Below are 10705 nucleotides of genomic sequence, written 5' to 3' on the forward strand. Positions count from 1 at the left end.
AGCAATTTCATCAACCGGATGCTGGAAAGGAAGCTTGCAAATCAGAAGTTCAGTGGATGTCTGGTAATGCCTGATTTCATGGGTGGGCACAGTCTCGGGCCTGTAATGAAGAGGTTTCCTCACCCTTCCAGTAGAGGCGTTAGCAATGGCAGCGTGGCAGCAGCTCCATGGCTTGCTTTTTAGGGAGGCCTTGTTCTCTTCCTCCGCAGTCCACAAATGGCATTGAATCATGGGTGTTTTTCCTTCTTGATCACTCTGATGGTGAAAGGCATCGCCACAAAACTACCACCCAGGATGGAGAGCAAACTCTGTATTCTGACACTTCATTCAATCCCTGCCCTCTGCGTTCATTTTACAAAGTCTAATCAGCTCCTCTGTCTTTCACTCACCTGGTCTCCTCCACTTGTGCCCCTTGAGAAGTCATTTCTTTTAGAAGATTCCTAACTGGCCACCCTGCTTACCGTATGTCCCCAACTTCCTCTGTGAAAGAGACCTTTTGTATGTACCATCAGAGCCACAGTGAGGCATGAATAAAACTTTTAACTTCAATTATGGTGACCGATGCCAGGACACTCCTTAGACACCTCTAGATGCTCAAATCCCTTCTGTGAAACGGCTTAGGGTTTGCATGTAACTCACACACGTCCTGCCACATACTTTAAATCACCTCTACGTATCTCACAGTTCCCAATACAGTGTAAGTGCTGTGTACATTGTCATTAAACTGTATTGCTTAGGGAATTGTGACAGGAGAAAGCTTGTACAGGTTCAGTCCTGAAGGAACCAGCATAGATCTGACCATACCTACATGCTCTGCTGTTGGTTAAGTGGCAGCTGAAGGACCCACAGATGTGGAGAGCCCAGTGCTATCCCAACTGACTATGAATTAACGTCTGAACCCTTTGGGTTGGTGTTGAAGTCTCTCCATAAAAGAACTCTACTGCACTTTGCCAGAATGGCCATCAGCCTCTTTGGCCATGTGCCTGCCCCTCTAGGCCCATTCAGGCCCTCTAGGCCCATCTCTTCAATGTCCAACTCCCCTTTGCAGAGCACACTTATCTAAACTTCTCAGAGAGACTTCTCCTCTGCCCCAGTCTCTCTCTGCTCCCCACTCCCCCTCCATAGAATTGATGGTGGTAGGGTAGAGTAGCCCTGCTCTATGTCCCCAGAGTACTTTAATCCTTCTGCCAACAGAGCCCATTCCTGTGCTCCTCTCATATCTTGGATTGTTAGAAGCCAAGCTTGATCTAATTTTATTTTCCTAGCACTGTTACTGGCACATCATAGGAGCTTAGTAAGTGGTGCTGCTGACCATGGAGATGTACGTGAACCAGCTGGTGAGTGAATAGTCTTTCTAAGGACTTGCAGGAAGGACTAGGAGGGTGAGTGACAGGGATAGACAGAGGAAGAGCAGAGGAGGAGGACACAGCAGTGCACTTTAGCTTCCTGGACCATCAACTAAATTTAAAGGAGAGAATCAGGTAGATTTTACCTGGTGCAAAGCTGGCTGGTACTTTAGCACTGGGGAGAGCTCTTGGGAGGCCCAGCTTGGAGAAGCCACAGGGAACACCGGGCCTTGGGGTGACTTGTGAGGGCCAAACTGAAAGGGGATGGAAAAATAGGCCGAATGACCGACCATTTCAGTATTAACCAAAATTACGCCTGAGGCTTGTTGATGGAGTGACATTTTCTCTAGGCTCTTGATTCTCCAAAACTGAAGAGTTGAAGTTTTTGAGCATAGGTGGGCCTCAGTTGTGTGGTGAGGGCTCCACCTGGTGGCTCTTTAATAGAGCAAGTGAAAAAATTTTCCCAAACTACTTCTTCCCAATTTATACAGCAAAGAAATTTTTTTTCTCCCCCACCCATCTCTTTTTATCCTGGAGCTCAAAGCCAGAGGTTCACTGAAGTTAGGCAAGCACTCTACCGTGGAGTTACACCTCCAGTCCTCTAACTAGTTTTTATTGCTACTGTAGTAAATCACCACAGGCTTGAAATCTAAATTAGGGGCCAGGATGTAGCTCAGTGGCACAGTGCCTGGCTGGCAAGCAAAGGTCCCGAGTTCAATTCCTGAAACCAAAAAGAAAACAAAAAAACTGAGAAACTAAATCAATGCAGTTGTTTTTTATTTTACTGTCCTGTGAATCCCACTGCACCCAAACCAGGAAAGCGCTCTGTAGGTTGAAGGTTTTGGGAGGTCCATTTCTTTGCCTTTACCAGTTTCCGGAGGCCAAACACATTCCATGTTTGCCACAGGTGCATCTTCACTATCTTTCGGCCTGCCTCCTGTGCCATGTCTCTGACTCTGACCTCAGCTGGGACTGGTTCTTCTTTGTTAAGAAACTGTTCGATTAGATTAAAGCTACTCCAAGATAACCCAGGATAATCTTCCCATCTCAAGCAATCACAGCTGCACAGATGTGTTATACCCACAGGTTTGGCCATGGGGCTGTGTTCCTGGGGTGCACATAGATACTTTGCAGCACCGTGACACCTGGGAAGACTTTGGAATCAAAGCCTCCTTTTCTCCACCAAGTGCTAGGAGGAGCTGTCTCTGGAACTGGTTCCCTACTAAGTAAGAGAAAGAATGCAGTTGAATTAAGCCCTGTCCCTAGGAATCTCATCAGATAAGCATCGGAGACCTAAAGTCACCACACCCAGGACACCTAGCCAGACAGACTCTTCCAGTCTTTTCCCTCCAGCTCTGCGGAAGTGTTCTCCTACCACTAAGCTGCACCCCTTGCTCCCACATTCTGCAGCTCTTCTCCTGAGGGAAATTCCAGAAATTTCATACTCATACAAATATTTCATACTCATACAAATATGGTAACAACTACTAAGTCGGGTTATCTTGTGGTAAAATACTATGTTGCTTAAATTGTTCTGCTTTGACCTGTATTGTTAGGTTGTTATGTCCTCTTTTATTTCAATCTCCTCCTTTTTTAAAAAATATATTTATTTATTTTTTTATTATTATTTTTAATTAAGGAAAAAATAAAAAAATTTGCAGGTTATATTATAGTAACTTTTTTGATTTCCTGTTAACTTGATTTGAAGCCCTGTATTGCTCTCACCATTTTGTTTGGACTGATTTCACTCTGTTCTGTTATGTTCTGTTTGATAGTATCAAGTTTGAGTGTATAGGCAACTACTTTGAATGCAATAAGATTCACTATGATGCCCATTCTGGTTTGACTGTTATCTTCTTTGGAAGTCCTGTACGTCTCCAATGTTTAGGTTTTATTGGTCTTGTTCTGTACTGTTTTGTTCAATTTTATTATACCTGATGATATAGGCAATTCTTTTTAAGGTAGCAAGAGGCATTATGGTAACCATTGTTGATTACCTTGTATTCTGTTTTTACATCATGTGCTATGTCTATCCTTTGTTTTGACTAACAACTATGTTTTGTCATATTTGGTTTTATTCTCTTCCCCAAAAAAAGTAGAACTATGGGAGTAATAAAACCCAAAATGTGTAAATGTTACTGTAAAAAAGAGAAGAAAAGAAAGTCTCTAAAGGATACAACTGCAAGTGTGTTTAGGTGTGTAAGATAGATGATCATATTACTAAGTTTTTGTTGGATCATTGAACACAACTATTTGCTGTTTCACTGTTTGAATGTCCACTTTGTATGCTTTAATCCTGTAACTTGAACTACTATTTCTAAGATGACAATATATAATCTATTAATAGTGATTTCTTACTGCTTTTTTTGGGAAATTCTGTATTACTTGTACCCTTATACTGGTTTTTTTTTTGTTGTTGTTTTTGGTTTTTTTTTTTTTTTTTTGCTTTAAATAAATTTTTTTTTTAAAAGAGACTTAATCAGTATAACAAGACAAACTTTGTCCTCTCTGTACTATGGCTCTCCAGGGTACTTCAAGTCTCTCCCTATCTGATTCCCTACTCCTTTCTACAGCCTGTGAAGTTAGTTAAGCCTAGGTAATCTAACCTTTTGGAGGGACTCATACTTTGTGCATAAAGCTTGTCTGATTTGTCCCTGTGCACAATCTCCCTTTACCTGAGGCTTGCAGCAATTCTGGGACAGGCAGGGCAGATACCATTAGGGAGTCTCACACTGTCAGGAATGGGGTAAAGACAGGGGCTCCACTAGGCCTTTGATTGTGAAGTCTAGGCCATTTTGCTTATGCCATAGTTATCTTAGGAAATGAACATGCCAGTACAAATAATTTCTGGGGTCTTTTTGATGTAGACAGAATAAATGTAACTCCCAATGTGCTAGACATTAGAGTCGCCAAGTTCATATTCTCTAAATTTAAAAAATGGATTTTAATGGAAGTTAAAAGCATAAAAAATTTATTGAGAGACAGCTTCTGAGTGACAGGTGGGGGAACCTGAAAGTGGGTTGCCAAAGAGCCCACTTCTCAAAGGAAGTTATAGAGTGAAATCACCAGGTGGGTACAAGGTAAGTCAAAACTATGATCACCCAATAAGGTTACAAGGACAGCTGCTTATGCATTATTGATCCAGTGGGGAAGCCAGTGACATAGCGAGTGAGCATGGAAATAACAAAGACTTTTATAAGAAGAGATGGACCAGCAGGTCCCGATCACCCACCTGGGTGACTCATGTCTGTCTAGACTGTATTGGAACATGGGATACTGATTATAGTATATTATTTATCCTTCAGGAGGCATCATCCATCTCATTCTAACTTTATCTTGAGGCCTGGCCTTCAGCAGATGCACCTTTAGCCACAGCTGTAATGTGTTCTCATCTTCTGCACCGACTCCCTCAAGAGCAGAGCCCTGTCTGATTGCCTATATCTACCTAACTGAGCTGTCTGTAATATTTTGATATTCACAAAGTACACCCACTGTCCTTAATGAAGTTCTGACACTCACATCTTCTAAGGAGCTCCTGCGCCTCCACACTGAACACCATTGCCAATGTGACCCATAGCGAAAATTAAGTTTTCTAGAGCCGTGAACAAAAAGACTGTGAAGCAACTTAATCAAGTGTAAGATAAAACTGCCCGTCAGATTTACAGGTCATAATTATGAGTATATCTCATAAATAGAGCTATTAATGAGGCGTTTATTTGAACCCAGGCTTTTCTTCAACTTAGTCCCTTGGTACTTGGTTCCTATGCGACATGGAAGTGGCATTTTCCATTTCTCCACAGCCTTTTGAAGGTGTTGTTTCCATCTTTGCTGAGACCAAAGCCTCATACCCTAGCGAGTTCAAAGGTTTCATCTGATGTGTGGTAAACTTCTAAAGATCTCCCCAACCACATCCCCTGTGTGTCTTTGACTGCTGAGAACCAATCTGAGGAGTCGCAGGAAAAAGGGCCATGTTCAAAGATTTGGAAAACAGGAAGCAACTGATTTGCAAGTCACAGGCATAAAACACACCACAGGACCATGCAAATAGTTCTGGCTGACCTTAGTTGCTCAGCATTTTTCTACACAGATCCTCAAAAAAGAAGAAAAAAGAATCCTACAAAGTAGAATTAGTAAGGACCAGATATAAGGAAAAAAAAAAAAAAAAAAAAAAAAAACAAAAACCAAACCCAGGGACTCCTACAGTCTGACTTGGGGAAAAACCATCCTCAATTCCGATTAGTGAGAATGAGCCCCGTACTGTGCATGAACAGCCAGGTACGGAATAGAGTGTATTCTCCTACACCAACAACAAATTCTGTAATCCTCCAGCCTCAGTGGGGTCTATCACCCTGCAATTTAACTTGGACACAAACCACCCAGAGTCAGGGCAGACTCTACAGGTTCAGGGCTCTGTCACAAGATGCCCCCATGTGAGTCCTGAGCCCCTCTTACTTCTGACTGACTGCAAATCAGGATTCCCATGCCCTTCCTCGGGTTTGATGTTCTGCTAGAACAGCTCAGAGAACTCATAAATACGCTTTACCTCTTCTGGTCTGTTCTAAAGCATGCAGCTCAGAATCTTCGGTCTTTCTGCTCACTACCCTGTATCCTAAAGCCATCTATGAGCCTGATAAGAGTCACCGCTTGAGGACAAAATGTTACTCCTGTTGCCTTTCTCATTTAGGAAATTCCAAAGGTTTGGAATTCTGTGCTGGAGCCCAGGACCAAAACCAGATAGATGTCTATCTGTGACACCACAATGTCGCAGCCAATAGCCTAATACTTCTGAGGAGAAATGGGCCAAGTGGCCCTTCCAGGTCAGGCAGGAGGGCCCTGCATCCTGATGCTGGTGAGCAGCAGGGCTGGCTTTGCCATGAGCAAACCTCTGGAGTTTTTGCTGGTCTCAGGGGAGGTCCCACCTGCTCAGAACTCTGGACCCCAGGTTCAGAACTCTCCACACATCACTGTGCTCTGCACTCACAGCTGCTTCTGTGGATGTCTGAAAAGTGCCTGGTACTTTATTTTTTTAAAAGAGAATAAAATAAAAAGAAAATAATAAAATAAAAAAGAATAAAATCAAGCAAAATAGAACAGAATAAAGCCAATAAAAACAAAACAGTATAAACAATACAGGATTTCAAAACAAGAGAAAAGGAAATCAACAATGGCTACAATAATGGCTCTTCTTGTCCTCAAAATAGCAGCCCATATCATCAGCCATAATAACATAAAACAAAACGCAACAGAATAGAACCAATAAAAACAAAAATGAACACAATACAGGACTTCAAAATAAGACAATAAGGCTCAGATTTAGCTCAGTGGCAAAGTATCTGGCAAGCTCAAGGTCCTGAGTTTGATCCCTGGTACCAATGAAACAAAACAAACAACAACAAAAAACCCCAAGATAATAGTAAATCCAAAATGGCTAGCATAATAAATGTTGTTAGCTTAGAAATAGCTACCTATGCCATCAGATGTAATAAAATCAAACAAGACAAAACGGAGTAAAACTAAACCAAACCAAACAAAACAAATGCAGCACTTTAAAAGAAGATAATAGGAAATTAACAATGGCTACCACCTTCAGAAAGAATCTACCATAGATGATACACTGTGTATTGTTACCCTCTAAATAGAATGGTCACACTACCAGCTTTAGTCCTACACAGTCAGAGAAACACTAAACACTACAAGCATTAAGTTGTATTTTACTTCCAAAGCTATCATCTCAGCTTGTGTCTCTCTGGATCAACCTTAATGGAGAGGGGGTGGCCCTTGGTCTTATTTCCCAGCCCATGCGCCAAAAGGCTCTGGCGTCTGGTTCTCTTCTCGCCCGTGCATGGTGCCGACTCACAGAAAGGGGCTGGCTTGATTGCCTGGCACTTAACAACGTTTGCTATTCTTATGTTCAGTTTTTAATTTTCTTTAAAAATTCCCCTAGCGACTTTCCCAGTACTAGGCAGGTGGCAGGCAGTGCCTGTGGCACAGCAGTCAGAGGGCAGCTGTCACTTCAAGGAACATCCTCAACACATTCAGGCAGCTGTTAGGGATTAGGGTTGTCCCTCTCCTGGGAGAAACCACAGTTATCACTCATCTACTCTGGGCAGTAGGAGCTGCTCCTCCTGCCCCAAGGCTTCTGCAGGTTGCAATTTAGAAAAAAGAAAGAAAGAAAGAAAAAAGAATCTAGACAAGGAATGAAGAATGTATGGGAAAATTTACTGAAAAACTATAAGTATGGGTAAGGCTCATAATAAGTAATACATATAAAACCCTTAATAAATCAACCAAACCCCAGTTCTCCAGTCTCTACTCCTTAGATCAGCATCTAAGCAATTTAGTGTGGACTCTACTGCCCTCTTCTGGACAGAATGGAAATAGACCCATATTCAAGTTTTGCAGATGGGTCATAAAGACTGGAAATCTCAGACCAGTTTCCCCAGAGTTCAGACAGAATCCAGCAGGTGGCTCAGAGGAATGAGAAGCAAGGTGGGACCAGCTGCAGGTGACACAGAGTATTTCTTAAATATGCAGAAGGGTACCTGCAGCCCATTCAAACTTTGTTAATATTTCACTGGGGGAAAAAGAAACTATGTTAAATACTGTTCATGAGCAGAGACCACGGGCTCAGTGAGTGGCTTCAGGAAGAAAGAGCTCAGACTCTGGAGATCAAGGGTGTTGCTGGATGGACAGGCAACCATGCAAGGCGCAGCTTCTCCATCTGTAAACTGGGGCCAGAACCCCTTCCCCGGTGTGATAGCATGAGGTGTCCTTGTTTTAGGCTTCACTTCAAGAAAGGTAATTGAGAAATCAAATCCTGATGAGAAAAAATATATATATAATTCTGATGAGAAAAGTGAAGATCTAATAAACAAAGGAATACTTAAAATTTGTCAAAAACAGGTTAAGATGAACTTCTAGGATTGGCGGTCCCTTACCTCTGGGCTTGGTGGAGGAATGCAGGGAGGGCTGCACATTTCCATCCAAGTATCTATGGCACATGGACTTAACACTCACACACCTCTCCACCTTGTTACACTCAATTTCTGAGCGCAAGTGGAGGGGAAGAGAAAGAGCCAGAAGGAGAAAGGACAAGAAAGGAAAACACCTTGAAAACCAAGGTAGGTTGGGCTCTCAGAAGCTGGTAAGGACGTGGATTGCCGCATTTTTTACCCTACCCCACTGTACCCGTTCCCTTTCCTGGGGCTTCCTGCACCTCCACATGGGTCATAGGTGGAGATGCACACAGGGAGAGTGAAGGTGGGCAAACCTGGCTCGGACCAGGCCAGGGAAAACAGAGAAAGGACCAGGGAGAGGGGAAATTCCACAAGGAGACCAAGCAAGCAGGCCCAGCAACAGAGTGCTGTAGACCAAGCAAGCAGGCCCAGCAACAGAGTGCTGTAGAAAACTCAGACACCGCCCTGATTCAGCCAGTAAGCAGTGTGCTGTTGTGATCAGAAGAATGCAAATCCTTACCAGAGATTTATCAAGTTGGGTAGAACCACGTTTGGGGATTGGCTAGTGGAAACACTCCAGCCCCATCTACCTTTAAAGGAAGGCAGGAAATTAAGTCAGAATCTAGCAGATCAAGAAAGTGCTGAGTGTGGCAGGGCAGGCCTGTGATCCTAGCACTTGGGAGGCTGAGGCAGGAGGATCACCTTGAGTTCAAAGCCAGCCTGTACTACATAGTGAACTACATAGCACCACCCTGAACTACATAGCATGACACTTTCTAAAACAAAACAGAAACAAACGAAGAAAGAAGGTGCTGGGTAGATTTTTCACATGTTAAGCTACATCAACCATAATAAATAATAAAACAGATAAAATATGACGGTAAAGATAGCTCTTCAGAGAGCTAGTGCAGTCTGCCTGGAGCATTCATCATTGTCTGCTTGGGCTCTTGCTGGAATACGGGTTCCACAGTGAGACAAGAGTGGGGGTGATATTTTCAAACACCCATGCCACTGTCTGGCCCAGTGGGAGAATCCCTTGAAAGCAGTCAGAGGTGGGGACTGGGCCCCTCTGAATGGTGTCTGCTGTGTTGGTCCTCTCGCCAGGAGACTTGTCCTACCCTCCCACACCCATGCACGAATCCCGCCTTGCCACCCACGGCCATCACAGCTGTCTTCTCTGGTTTGTCTCCACCTCCTCAGTCACTGCCTGGACACACAGTGCTGTGGCTTCCAGCCCGAGTGTGAGAGCAGTACCCTCTGTACTTGGGGAAGAGAGTGTCTTCCAGTTGGTTTCCAGCACTTGAAGAACATGCATCATTTTCCTGGCTTCATAAAACTCCAGTCTTCTTTGCTCTATGGCAACTGGTAGTTCAGAGCCCATCACATGTGAATGAGTTCCTGCCTTTCGTGAGGGGATACCACCCACTGTCCTGCAGCGCAGGCCATCGTCACTTTATGCTGCCCTTAGAGAAAAGTCCTTGGGATTCATGCTTGCTGGATTGGCACTGTCATTTTTAGAAGAACTCCATGTGACCTGTGAGTATGGGAAGTTTATCACAGTCACTTCTTTGGGTCTCCCATTAGGCCATTAATAAAGACTAATCTTCTGTGGTTGTGGGGTTTCTTTTTTATACTCTGCCATGCATGGGCTACATTTTTTTATTTTACTTATTTTATTTTTTTACTTATTTATTTTACTTATTTTACTTCTGATCTACAGTTTGAAGCATGATGCCCTCCCTCACTTACTCTGTAGTATGTGGGACTGATTCGTCCAAAAGTATTTTTAAATTCTTCACTACATCGATTACTTTTTTCTTTTCCATATCTTTGTTTGTTTCCATATCTTTGTTTGTGACTCAGTGTTAACTGACAAGTCAGAAATGAGTTCCTGTTAAAAATTTCTTCCTATATTTTTTAATGTTAGCAATTTCTAATACATGGACCATGGGACCACTCCCAACACCACCACCTCCAGCTTTGTGCAAGGGCCCCATGGTCACCCACTCATCCCGTACTGTTAGTTAGAGCTTATACACTTGGACAATTTTCCAGTTTTACCTTTGGGGTCCTTCGCAATCCAAGACACATGTCATCTTGACTAAACGACAGTGTAAGGGCTTTTCATTTTGCAAATCTAGGGATTGTCATTAATGTTCAACCCCTAAAAACATTAGCCATCAGTCAGGGCCTTTTGGTCTAAGGGATAAAGATTCATCAAAGAGATTCAGCCTGAATGTGCCCTGAATGTGACAATAAAGATAGCTCTTCAGAGAGCCAGCACAGTCTGGGGAGTCACGGTTTGCTACAAATTCTTTAAATTCCTGCAGAGCAAGGACACCCCTGTATGATAAGCATCTCTGGGTCTCCCCATCCTGCATCCACCTCCATCTCGGCCATTAT

The sequence above is a fragment of the Cavia porcellus genome, unplaced genomic scaffold, assembly GCF_034190915.1.
Source record: "Cavia porcellus strain 051 isolate PalLab524CR breed Dunkin Hartley unplaced genomic scaffold, mCavPor4.1 scaffold_24, whole genome shotgun sequence".
NCBI classification, from domain to species: Eukaryota; Metazoa; Chordata; class Mammalia; order Rodentia; family Caviidae; genus Cavia; species Cavia porcellus.